The 13,467-nt window shown below is 41.6% G+C and overlaps 1 protein-coding gene across 1 annotated transcript in view; it reads right to left on the bottom strand.

Annotated features, from left to right (window-relative positions):
- LOC131592508 (guanine nucleotide-binding protein G(q) subunit alpha) overlaps positions 1–13,467 on the bottom strand; it is a 333,898-nt gene that overhangs the window by 261,759 nt on the left and 58,672 nt on the right. The window lies entirely within an intron of this gene.

The following is a 13,467-nucleotide window of genomic DNA, read 5'->3' as shown; positions in this document are numbered from 1 at the left end:
AACAAAAATTAGCTTGCATGGCCAACTTTCAGAACATTATGGTAAGCAGCAATATACAACTAATACATAAATTTGTTAGAAAGCCAAATAATATAACAATTACAGTTGTGCAAACTTCAACCTCAGAAATATATAAAATCAGCTTTAAGTAAAATTTGCCTTGTATTTGTTAATGGAGAGTCATTACTTCCTTTAAATTTCTTTGTGCCTTTATACTTTACACAAAGCATAAATAACTAATAAATTAATATTCTGCATGTTCACCAATTTAAAGTTAAGATTTGCTTGTTTGGAATTGTAGTGGTTTATGTTTGCCAATTTGAGTTTCCCAGCCAACGCACCAAATAATGTGGTGGGTTTAGCACTGGCTAAAATCACCAGTGCACTCATTTATTTCTTGCTGTGAGATATGGATTAGGAGCAGGGCAAAACAGGCTCAAAACTTAAAGGGTATGAAGAAAGCTTTATTAACAGAACTAAAAGCATAATAAGAATCAGAAGAAAACCTTTATAACACTTTTCCTCCCCCTGCCCGACTTCTTTTCTTTCCCAACTGACCACATAGAGACAAAACCTGGGATTTTAAATCAGTTACTACTTCTACAATAGTCTTTCATCAGTTCTTTTAGGGAGAGGAGTTTTCTCTCATCAGGCCATTGAGACTTCTCCACAAGAAACAGTTCTCTCGTAGCTTTTAATTTCCATGAATAGCAGCTGCCCAGGAAAAAATCTGCAATCCTGAAGCTCGTCTCATTTTCACACCTTTCCCACAGCTGAATTAATGGGCCATGTCAAATTATGGGGTATTATTTTAAGGATGAGCTGTTCAAAAGCAAAGGTTCTCTTAATCTATTTCTGCTATCATCTTTATCTCTGAGAACAGAGGTCTTCTCCTCTCCCTGGGGGCAAGGGTCTTCATCACTCTCATCTTTCTGTTCAAGCTTCTCATGGGATCACAGCTCTTTCAGCATCTACTCTGCTTCATCATGGATGCTTCTGTTGACATCTACAGTTTGAACACTCCATCCCTCCATACTTTCGCATGAAATAAAGGGGATATTTTAGTGTATCATAGTCCATCTTCATGGCCTTACCAAAAGAACTTTCAGCCCCAATACTAGGGCATCTCCTCATCCTCCTTTCATCTGGAGCTTGACTCCTATACTGACCTTGGTGTCCTCATGTTGTCTTTCTACGTGTCATCACTCTGTCCATTTCTCTCCCTTGAAAGAGGATCAAGGTCTGTAGGTCTCATCTGTGCAGTGCAAGGGTTAATATCTTGTCCAGGCCTGCTGATGGTCATGGGCAGTGGCTGAAACAGTCACAGTGATGGATTTCAGGCCACGCTGGGCCCCTCCCTCTTCCCCGGCAGCCGCTGAGGAAGAGGCGTGGCAGAGAAGGCCTGGCCAGGCCCGGATCCATTCCCAGGGCCTGGCGGACCCTGGCTCGGCACTGGCCAGTGGCAGGGACAGGGCTTGGTGTCAGCAAGATGTTAGCAGCTGTGAACTAGCCCAGCCTCGGCTGGGGCCCCGCTATCTCCCATCCCCCGTTGAGGTCTGGCCCGGCCCCGCCAGGCTGCGAAGGCTGCGGCGGAGCGGGGACGGCCCTGTCGGGAAGCTCAGTTACCTTTCAAGGCTGGAAGCAAGAGAGAGATTTCCCGGGCTTGCCTGTTTTTAAAATGTGGATTTCACAGAGGCGAACCCAGCTTCTAAATGGTTTAATAGGTTGTCAATTCTCAGAGCTAACCAGCTATTGTTTTTTGCTAAGCACAGAGGAAGCTCTTAGCAGCCCCCTGTGATAAATATAACATTGGATAAAAATTCGTGAAAGAGAATAAAGAATTATATGTTATATTTGTAATACTGTAAAGATACAAAATGTAAAATAACCCAGAGATTTCTTCCCAAGTCGGGCAGTAACGATCGACAGCAACGCTTACCAACACAAAACAAAAGGCAGGACACGAGCCATCAAACCAGACAATGAGAGTGGCCTGGTCGAGATATCCATCTCCTCCGCACCCAAACTGGCCACTCCACCCTGGTAGGTGCAATCGGAAAACACTCGGAGCTATTCCGCATGTGAAAGGGTCTCTGCTCCGTCGAGATATCCATCTGCTCCGCACCCAAACTGGCCACTCCACCCCGGTAGGTGCAAAACACTCGGAGCTATTCTGCATGTGAAAGGGTCTCTGCTCCGTCGAGATATCCATCTGCTCCGCACCCAGGCTGGCCACTCCACCCCGGTAGGTGCAATCAGAAAACACTCGGAGCCATTCCGCATGTGAAAGGGACTCTGCTCCGTCGAGATATCCATCTGCTCCTGCACCCAAACTGAACGCTCCATTCCGGGAAATGCAATCAGAGGACATTCAGAGCCTCTCGCATGTGAAAGGACTCTGCTCCACCGACCATTGACTCAGCTCAATGGATCCGGAAAGTCTATTCAAACACCTTTGTTGGACGGTGCTTACTCCGGATTTTGCCCCAGGATACGAAAACCCCTATAAGAACCCTGGACTGCAGCACATACAGCGTGGATTTGGGAACTCAGTACCTCTGGGTACAGACCCCTGTCCACCTGGCGCTGCGCTGATCTATTTATTGTGGTTTTTTTCTCTCGTTGCTGGTTCTTGAAATTGTTTTATAATAAATCGCTTTTTATTAACCTTATTTTGCCATTGCATTTATAACACCCCTCCTAGAAAAATTATTTCCGTGGGTGACTTTTTCTACCCTCACCAAATATCAATTAATACAAACCAGCACAAAATATATCACACAGCATTCTTTCCTTTGGCAAAATTCAGTCTCTGTGATTAGCAGCTTATTTAAGCAAACAAATCATATGAATACTTTATAAGAAGGAACTGAAATTTAAAACAGTTGCACAGCCATATGAATGTTCTATGTTCACCTAGCCATTTAGCTCACTAAGAAATGCAATGCATTTTGTTATAAATCCATATTGCGATATTGGCTTTCGCAAGTATTAGGATGAATATTATATGTAATATGCTTTTCACTATGTCTGTTCTTTTTCTCTTGCTAGCAAGTTTTAGGAGTAGAAGAATTTCGAACATTAGAGCTATGTCCCTCTGCACAAAGCAAGATAACCCCAAGAGGACAAGACAGTGGGGCCCAAGCTGTTATCAGCAGAAGAACAATGGAACCCAGACTGTTATCAGCAGCAGGAGGAGGAAACCCAGACTGTTATCAGCACTGACCACTTGTAGAGAAAAGTTCTAAAAAGGTGGAACCAAGGAGTAGCCATGCAAAATACTTCTTGGAAAAGTTTGACTATGCATTAAAACCTCACAGCAGGAGGGGATAAAGAGTGTTCCAAAGATATCAAGTGTGTTCCTGGTGTCAGGAAAATTAATCCACAAACACCAGAGGTTTATGTCCAAAAAGGAGACAGAGGAGTCCTTTTTCTTTATTCGAATAAAGGGAGAGGCCATGGGGCATTCCCCTGGGGTCTCTCAAATTCTTGGAGGGCGCAGCCTCCTTTTTATCCTAATTCCCGGCCGCTTGTCCCTTCTCTCTTTCCCCATAGGCTGAGGTACTTGAGAGGTACAGGCTTCCCGGAACGCCTGATACCGCGCGGAACGCCTGATACCGGCGGTGATACCTTTCCCCCCCCCCCATGCATAATCCCTTCTTAACTTTTATAGAATTCATAGTGTTCTTTTAGTGTCCCTTTGATCTTCTACTGGAATCCATCCCATTGTTTCTGTCGTCTCTCACTGATAGTACACCTTATCAACTGACCCACAGCTTGTTTGTAAAGACAAACTTGTCATTCCTCTCACTGGCAACGTGCCAGGGCACCCGGCCGTTTTAACCCTTTGCTTTATTTTCTTTGTCTCCTAATTGTCTTTTTGTTTATATTAAACTTTTTATAATTTATTAAGAGAGTGAACCTCGTTTTTCACAATTTAAATGCATGCAGTACTTAGCCTTTCAGCCTAGATTTTATTTTGATCATTTTTATAAAACTTTCAGGCCTCATTTATGATATAATACTTGACTACCAGGACAAAGAAAGCCTTATGCTTTCCATGATGTTTTAGGTGTCTCAGAGTAGTATATTTCAAAAGCAGTGCAATGCAAGGTTAAAGCATGATTCTGTGTGTTGTAGTTAAGGCCTTGCGCTGCGGAAGAACTCGGGATGTTACGGAAAGCTAGAAACCCACCCCTCTCTGTTAGGATAGCAAGGCCCCCTGCAATTAGCCAATAGCACCCAGGTGTGACGTATGCAGATGGGAGTAACACAGTGACCCCCAGGCTATAAAATGTTAAGTTTCCCTGCAATAAATCGCCATATTCGCCATCCATCACATTGATGCAGTGGGATATGGACCGCGCGGCTGAGGATAGCCGCCCGTGCTGGTTCCAACCAGGGTATCAGCCTTGCTTGGACACCCACATATGGTGCCAGAAACCCGGGAGGAAGAAAAGTGGGACAAGAAGAAAGCAAGGATACCCTGAGTCAAGGAACAGCGGTCAAGATAGTGAGTCTATTCTTGACGGGAGAGCCTGGGCCCAGAAGGATGATGAAATCATCGAAAAAGGTTAGATTGTAAGTTGTAAATTAATTAAGTTGTAAACCTAATTCGCTTGTTATTACAAGGCTTTGGGTTGTAGAAGTCGTAAATGAGTTTGTAAGGTTTATCCACCCTAAGGTGTGGGACAGATGTACTAAAACGCTTGCCAAAGAGATCTGGGGAACAACAAGGAACTGTATGCTGCCTACCCTGAAATTCAGGGTCAGAGCTTTTACAGCCCCCAGACGGGAGAAGCTCAACTGAGCTGGGAGGGGGACCGAGAGTCCCCTCAGTCCCTAAATTCTTATCTGCTCTCAGAGAAACAGCGAAGAGCAGATGATTTTTGGAAAAAGTTAACAGAAATAGCCAGAGGTGTGGCAGAAAAAATAAGAAGAAAACATCCCTCCAAAGACATAAAGATGGCACAGAGAAAGAAGTTGTAGCGCGGGAAAAATATGTCTCTAACAAAGAAAGAGGAACGTGGTCGGGGGGGATGGGAAAGAAAAAGAATGTGAAGAAGAAAGATAAGGAATGTGAAAGAGATAAGACGCGGGAGGATGGGCACCTCTGCACAGAGATTGGAATGCAAGAAAGGGGGGAGGGCAGGAGCCAGAACGGAGTGGAACCAGGGGCGGAGGGAAAGGTGGGATGGAGGCGGAGTGGAACCAGGGGGGAGGGAACAGCCTGCCCACGGGGGTGGTAGCGAGGCCGGGGCCCGAAAAAAGGCACGGCAAACAGGAAGCAACCGACCAGTTTTGACTTTGACTGAGATACGAGAGGTTCGCACACCCCCCCCCCCCCCCCCACTCCCTCTCTGAGAAGCGGCAGGACAATACCGAGTTTGTTACAAAGTCATAATTTACTGAGTTTTTAAAAGGTGTTTATGTACCCTTTTGGAGTTAATTTTGTGTTTTAAGTAATTATGAGTTTATGCAGTTGGAGTTTTCAGAGTTTTTCTCAGATTTAAAAAGTAGCCTGGCACGGCCCAGTTCAGGAAAACACACGGCAGAACGCTGTCGCCATGGCAACCACCAGTGAAACAAGTAACAGCGACTTCAATGGAACCGTGGAAAGTAAAGCAATAAAACAACAAAAAACAACAGAAACCTGGACATTTTTGAGAGGGATAAAAAAAAGAGAGAGTTTTAATTAGACAATTTAAAAAATTAGAAGTTTTATAAATTGTATTGTTTATAAATTAGCAAATTGTTGTAATTAAAATTGAGATTTAAAAATAAGTTTCTATTGAATTAAGTGCCTTTAAAAATAGATTAAAAAGTTTAAATGTTGTACTTTTGCAGCCTAAGAAACTTAAAAGATTCTTGTTTTGTTTCAGTAATTTCAAAGTTATGTTAATCATATATCACCCATTTGCTGAGTTTTTGACAATTTTAATAAGGAAATTTTAATGTGAATCTTTTTGTTATATAAAACACATATAACTGCATATATTAATTTGGATTTTGGATTTTAGTTTAAAAATTGGACTTGATATTTTTGAGAAGTGCTACAAAAGCTAAATGACAACTTGCCCAATCCTGTATTGTGGCTTTTTTCTTTGGAAAGGCTGCACTTTGGAGTCTTAGCTAATTTGAGCATATACTAGGCAAATTCTTATTGTGAATGAGTGTTTTTAGTAACATTTGCAGTTATTATGGGTTATTCTCAAAGCTAGATGACATGGAATTGTGATGTATTTGTTAAATTTTTATAATTTTTATAGTGAATCCATGTTACTGTTGACTTAAATGTTTTTAAGTTAAGCTGTATAACTTAGATATTTTTTTAAAGTTAGGTTTTGCTATTTCCTTTTGTTATAAATAATTATTGTTAAGTTTAAATTTTGTTTAATTTGAATTGTTTTATGTTTTATTGAAAACACTTGTTTAAATTGCAAAGTATAGTTATTTTCCTAGAAATATGAAGACAGCTACAACTGAAGCAACTGTGATAAACCACTGATGAACACCTGCTTGTGGACAGAAATGAATGCAGACTGTGACACCCTAGACTTCATTGGGAGTTCTATTTAGTTGTTGTAATTTTTGCAGTTTTGTTTGCTATAACTTTTTATTTTTCAGTGTTTTCAGAATTTTAAAAAGATGTACCATTGCTAAGGATTAGCTGCCATTGAAGAAACCTCAAATTAAACCAACTGCTGGATGATTTAATTAGTCTGGTACCTAAAGTTTTTAATTATTTGCTTTGTATAAATGCATTTTAACAGTTTGCTGTACTATAAGCATCTCATAGCTGTTGCTATTGAAAACCTTGTTTTAAAAATGAGTTAAGAGGCATCTTTCCAGTTTAAAGTCTAAAGCCCTGGCCAAGTCTTAACTTTACCTGGACAGAATGTTTATCAACAGATCCAGATGTTCTTGTACCAAATCAGTATTTGAGTTGCTTTTTAACTCAACAATTTGACCCTATTAGTACGACAGCTGGATCAATTTTAAAGTGGGCTTGGAAAATCATTTCCGGAGATGATGATCCAATCCTTCACTGATGATTTTTGGTTTTGTTTGTTTATTAACTATGGGATGCTGGTGCAGTGTTTTAATAATTAACAGTATTTTTATATTAATTGATTTTTAACTGTTATAGGTTCTTACTAATTGTATATAAGGTTTTATGTTAATGTTGAACAGAAATACATCTCATTTTTATTTTTTAGAAAACGGGGGAAATTGATACCCTAAAAGCAATTTGATTAGTGTAATTCATTAACTTCAAGGAGAGAAGTGCCTGTGTTTTGTTGACAGATTCAGAAAGGTCACCTGTTCATCTGACCAGACTGTCTGCCTCTGAACACATGAGATCCAGTGAACAGAGAAGTCATCACACAGCCTTGGTACTCCAGACTTGGATCAGAAGTGGACCTGTCAGGACACAGTTGTGTCTGAACAATACACAGACAGTTGCCAACAGAAATTTTATGTTGTTATTATGATGTGGTGTTTCTATTAATTTTTCAGTTGTCCTTTGTTTTAAGATTTAGAAGGGTTTGAGGAACAACTTGAACATCAAAGCCCTCAGTCACCGATCAGCTGCCAGCTGACATCATGGGAGCAGTGAACATTCCAGGACTAAATCGTGTTAGAGAAATTCTGTAAAAGATTTGAGAGGTGTAGAGACTCCATCTAACTATATACAAAGCAAATAGTAATTGTGTGTTTATCCTTTTAGCAAATTGTTTTTATGTTTAGACTACATATATACCAGAACACATATGTTAAAAGTAGTTAGATAATAGTTTAAGATAAAGTGTTTAGCCTGTGTAGTAATTGTTATGTTATTATAAAATATAAGTATTTTCCTTTAAGAGGTAGTGTAAGTATCTTTGAAAGTTCATTTAACGTTAAAGTTTTAGCTGTAAGTTTGTAAGTATAGTGTCATTTACATGGTAAACTGTTTATAGTAATTGTGCTATTTATAGTCATAACACCTGAAGCAGTGAGCCCCAATTTTGTGGTACAAGCTGAAAACCCATGATCTAATAGTCAAGCCCTTGCATTTATACCCAAAGCTTTAACTCCTCTGCTGACTTTTGTGTGTATTAGCTGTTATCATCCCCAGAGTCCTGTACCACCTGGATGAAGAGTTGAGCCTGCAAGTGGAGAGACTCACCCAGCTTCAGAAAAGAGAAGTGGTGACAGGTGTAACCATAGCGATGCTGCTTAACCTGAGAGCAACAGGTGCTGCCACAGGTGTCTCTGCCATCGTGACCCAACAACAGAGACTGTTTTAGCTACAGATGACTGTAGATGAAGATCTACAGAAAATTGAGAAATCCATATCCTTTCTAGAAAAATCAGTCTCCTCACTCTCTGAAGTTGTTTTACAGAACAGGCGAGGTCTCGACCTTCTATTCATGCAGCAAGGAGGCCTCTGCATCGCCCTGAATGAAGAATGCTGCTTCTACGCTGACCACACCGGGGTAGTGAGAGACACCATGGCAGACCTACAAGACAGGCTGTCTCAACGAAAAGCAGAGAGAGAAGCCCAGCAAAACTGGTTCCAATCCTGGTTCGATCAGTCTTCGTGGCTAACCACCCTGGTGTCTATCCTGATTGGACCAGTTGTGATGATTTTACTTGTGTTAATCTTTGAACTCAATTTTATATTATCCATTTTTAAAACTTTTATAATATAGATAAGTTAGACAAAGTGTTTAGAAATACGTATATAAAAAATAACATTAGAATTTTTTAAGACTAATATACCTTATATTTTAGCAAATTAGTTATTCATGGAGAGAGGGGATATGTTGTAGTTAAGGCCTTGCGCTGCGGAAGAACTCGGGATGTTACGGAAAGCTAGAAACCCACCCCTCTCTGTTAGGATAGCAAGGCCCCCTGCAATTAGCCAATAGCACCCAGGTGTGACGTATGCAGATGGGAGTAACACAGTGACCCCCAGGCTATAAAATGTTAAGTTTCCCTGCAATAAATCGCCATATTCGCCATCCATCACATTGATGCAGTGGGATATGGACCGCGCGGCTGAGGATAGCCGCCCGTGCTGGTTCCAACCAGGGTATCAGCCTTGCTTGGACACCCACATCTGTGCTTGCAACTCTTAAGTATTCCAGGTAGCACACCTCAAAATCTAACCTCAAAGTCTCTACAAGATTTTGTCTTTACTGTGTGTGACTGTTCATTCAACTCCTGCTTACATTTTTGGCTATCACAGCTCATGCTAAGGCTTGATGTATGCTAGAAGTAGAGCCATTAGGTCAAAGCCAAGCACTAAGTAAGCAGGACAGGGGGCCAAAAAGAGCTAAAGGGCCATTATGCAACCATTATCACCTGCATATTGTTGTTTCCAGGAGCTGTTACCTTTTGTTTAGCAGTCTCATTAGAATCTGCTAAACTATGGAAATTATATAGACCAAATTTCCAAGATGCAGAGTATAGAACACCAGCTTACCCAGAAAGCTTTTGAAGTAGATCCAACAGCAGTTGGACTGCTGAGGCTTTCATGCTTCCTGGTGTGATACAGGAGATGCCTGCACCATGATGGAAGAGGAAGGATGAGCACTCTCACTGTCAGCTAGGCAACTAATTCTTTTCTTTTCCTCATAGGTGTCTTACCAGATGATAAATGGCCTATACCTGGTGAGTTAACACAATGCTTGTTCTCGGAAACTACTGGCCTATGGAACTGCACAATGTCCATTGTGTAAGAAGGAGAACTGGAAGTTCACCAGCCTCAGTATCCTGCCAACTCAGCCAGGTCACCTGGAACATTGCAGTCTATGACCACCAGGTACCACCAGAGTCCCCCAGGTCAGAAGAATGCATGAGTAAAGGGATGGGGAAATATGTTAATGATTTTAGAGAAATGATTATCATATGTATGTTTAGTCTGGGACAATTGATGAATATGTATGCAAAATACAGTATATAAACAGAAACTTTCCCGTACCCAGTATGCATGGCTTTGGGAGGAGCTATCCCTCTGTGCATCCGGCCAAATAAAGAATGCCTGCTTCTTAATGCTACATTGGTGTTAAGGGGTTTCTTATTTTACCGAATTTTTGGTAACAGTTTTGGTGACCCGGATGGGACAGACTCCTGAATTTCAACAGATCTGAGGGATCACAGGACCTCCAGCTGGCACTGAGGGATTCTTGGTGAGAACCTTCGACCCCTGGTCCAAAGGAAATTGGAGCAAGACCCTTGGTAAGATAAAGGCATTCTTTACTTTACTCTAAAGGTGTTAACTGTTAGCCTACCTATAAGGCACAACAAAAGCTACATAGGGTTTGGTTTGAAGGTACCTAAGGTGAGAAAAGGGAAGGGTTAGTGTCCCTTCTAAGGAGCTCCTAAACAGTAATTTGTTATAATGGGAAACAAAACCTCAAAAGGGCTATCACAGGTGTCACCGCTGGGATGTATCTTGAAACACTGGAAACATATTTGGGGTAATCCACTCACATGTGAAAAACTTTAAATTTTGTAATCAGTGGTGGCCACTTTACATGCTGGAAGATCAAAACAAGTGTCCTAAAGATGGAACCTTACACTATAACACCCTATTGCAATTAATGTTGTTTTGTAGAAGGGAAAATAAATGGAATGAAGTTCCTTATGTTAACTTGTTTTTCACCCCGAGAAATCATCCAGAGTGGCAAAAGGAATGTGGGAGGACCTCGCAAGATCCATTAATTTTAGCGCTTGAAAGGAAAAGAAAGGCAAAGGGTTGAAAAGGTGTTGTTCTGTGTGCAGCATAGGGCAGAGGTGCTTTAAGTGTGGAAGAGAGGATGAGGATGATTTAGAGATGATGGTTGCTCTACAGCGAAGAGCAGGTGGGGTGAATGATGAATTGGTATGGAACAGGTGGGGTGAATGATGAATCGGCAGGGAACGCGGCTAGATGCATAAGTAGGTCATAGGAGAATGGACTGGAACAGAGACAATGCTTTAGGGGATCGGAGGATTTTAGACTGATTGTGGGATGCACTAGAAGGCAGCAAGGACATGTTGGGGGGGGATGCTGAGGATATTCTGATGGCTCCCCTCTGGCAGGTGGTTGAGAATCATGGTCTGGTAAAAGTAAAGACCCCATTTTCAATTCTGGATTCATGGAACAAGGCAGCAGGAGTTTATAGAGAGGATCTGTATAGAGTTGCTTAAGTATTTGAAACCATAATTAGGACTCAGGACCCTGACTGGAATGATCTACAAGTGATGTTAGATATGTTGTTGGATAGCACAGAAAAAAAGGATGGTTTTGACCATGGCCAGAAAGCAGGTGGAGGGGGCACATGCTAATGGAGACTTAGAAAGAACTGTAGGTCAGAATTTTCCTTCAACAGATGCAAGGTGGGACCCTAATTTACTGGGGCCCTGAGATCGTTTAACAAGATATCAGAGATGGATATTGTTTGATGTAAAGCATGTTATACTGAAAGACATGAATTAGTGAAAACTGTATGAGGTAAAGCAGGACAGTACTGAATCCCCCACAGCTTTCATGGAACGATTGAAGGCGACTGCCAGAAAATATACTAATCTGGATCCTGAGAATCCAGAGGAAGCAGTACAGTTATCAACTACCTTTATAGGGCAGTCTGCCCCAGATATTGGAAAGAAACTCCAGAGACTGGAAGGAGTGCAGTCACGTGACTTAGGAAAGTTGTTAGATGAAGCATGGAAAGCATATCATGACAGGGATAGGTAAAAAGAACTACAGCAGGCTAGAAGGGAAAACAAGAGACACGACAAACTGCTTGTGACTTTGGGGGTGGCTAAGGGACCTGTGTAGGGTACAATAAGGGACCAGCCAACAGGGGAGGTCAGGTGGGGGGAACAAGGGGAAGGGGAGGCAGGAGGCTCCCACCATTTCCCCGACAACAGTTAGGGGAAGACCAGTATGCAATCTGCAAGGAAAAGGGGCATTGGAAGGGTGAATGCCCACAGGCTGGAAAGCTGGACCAGGTCCTAAAGATTAGACTATTAGAAGATGAAAATTGAAGGGGACTGGGGGATTCTACCCCAGCTGATCCCCTGGTTACACTGAGGCTGGTGAAAGAAGTGGAATTTTTGGTGGACATAAGAGCAAGTTATTACATATAGAATACATGCAAAGGGAAACTTAGTAGGAATGTGGTTGTCTTGGGGTGATACTATGATACTGTATCTCCTGTTGTCTGCTTGATGTCCAGACATGGGTCCTGTAACTTTAAGCTCAAAGCAAGAGGGAGGCGGTCAAATTCTTTTGGTGGATTGTGTTCAAAAACATGGCTAAATCCTTTGGCTTTTCCCCAGCTCTAGGTTCTGTGTATGCAGCAGAAAAAAAGGGAGTTCTGTCTTTGCTTTTAGCTAGCTTCTTTCTTGTTAGCTGAGGCAAGTCTTGCAAGTTTTTTTCCCAGGACTGTGGCTTCATCTTCTGGAACTGTTCAGCTTTGCTCCAGTCCTAAACACCTCAACATCGCCAGGAGCCCCACGCCACAGCCTGGCAGGGGGAAGGCTTCAGGGATACTGCATTCCAACTCCAGACCTCGAGAGAAGCCGAGCAGGACTCTAAAAATCCACCATCTTTCTCCACAATGAGAAGGTTTATTATCTAAAATATTAATTTTCTTTTCTGTGCCTGAGTGCACTCTACTTGTTGAATAAGCAGGGGTTTTTTTCATTTTCCTCCAAGAAATTCCTTTTGAACCTGTGGGGAAGGGGCTGCTGAAACCTACCTCTCTTTAGAGGACACCTTCATTTCAGGACATTTCCTCCTAATTTGTTTCAAACCGAGACAGTAGTAAATGTAATTGGTGCTACAGGGAAAAGCAAAACTTGGTCCTTTTTACAACCCATGAAATTTAAATTAGGAAAGAATTGGATTACTCATAAGTTTCTATATATGCCCAGATACCCAGTCCCCTTGCTGGGAAGAGATTTATTGGGAAAATTGGATGCTAAATAGTTTTTCAGGATGGGGAAATATAAATTTAAATACCAGAATCAAAAGCCGTTGGGGCAAGGGTTTTTATGTTACAGGAGTCAAATGAATTGGAAGAAATCCCATAGGAGGTAGAGAATGCTGTGACCCTGTTGGTATGGGCAACTGAAATGCCCAGACAATCAAAAGCAGCCAAACTGGTGAGGATTACTTTCAAACCTGAAGCTGAACCAGTAAGGCAAATCCAATATCTTATTAATTGGGAGGCAAGGAAGAGGCTGGAAAAGCTCATGGAAAATTTTTTTTAAATATGGGTTATTGAAGGAGTGTGAATCAGAATATAACACACCAATATTACCAATTAAAAAGCAAAATGGGGAATATAGATTAGCACAAGATTTAAGGGCCTTAATAAAATAGTACCAGATATTTATCCAGTAGTAGCTAATCCATAAACACTTTTAACAGCACTAAAAGGGGAATATAAATGGTTTACAGTGATTGATCTTAAGGATGCCTTT

The sequence above is a fragment of the Poecile atricapillus genome, chromosome W (genome assembly GCF_030490865.1).
Source record: "Poecile atricapillus isolate bPoeAtr1 chromosome W, bPoeAtr1.hap1, whole genome shotgun sequence".
Lineage (NCBI taxonomy): Eukaryota > Metazoa > Chordata > Aves > Passeriformes > Paridae > Poecile > Poecile atricapillus.
The sequence above is the reverse complement of the archived record's forward strand: the minus strand, read 5'-3'. Positions and strand labels throughout refer to the sequence as shown.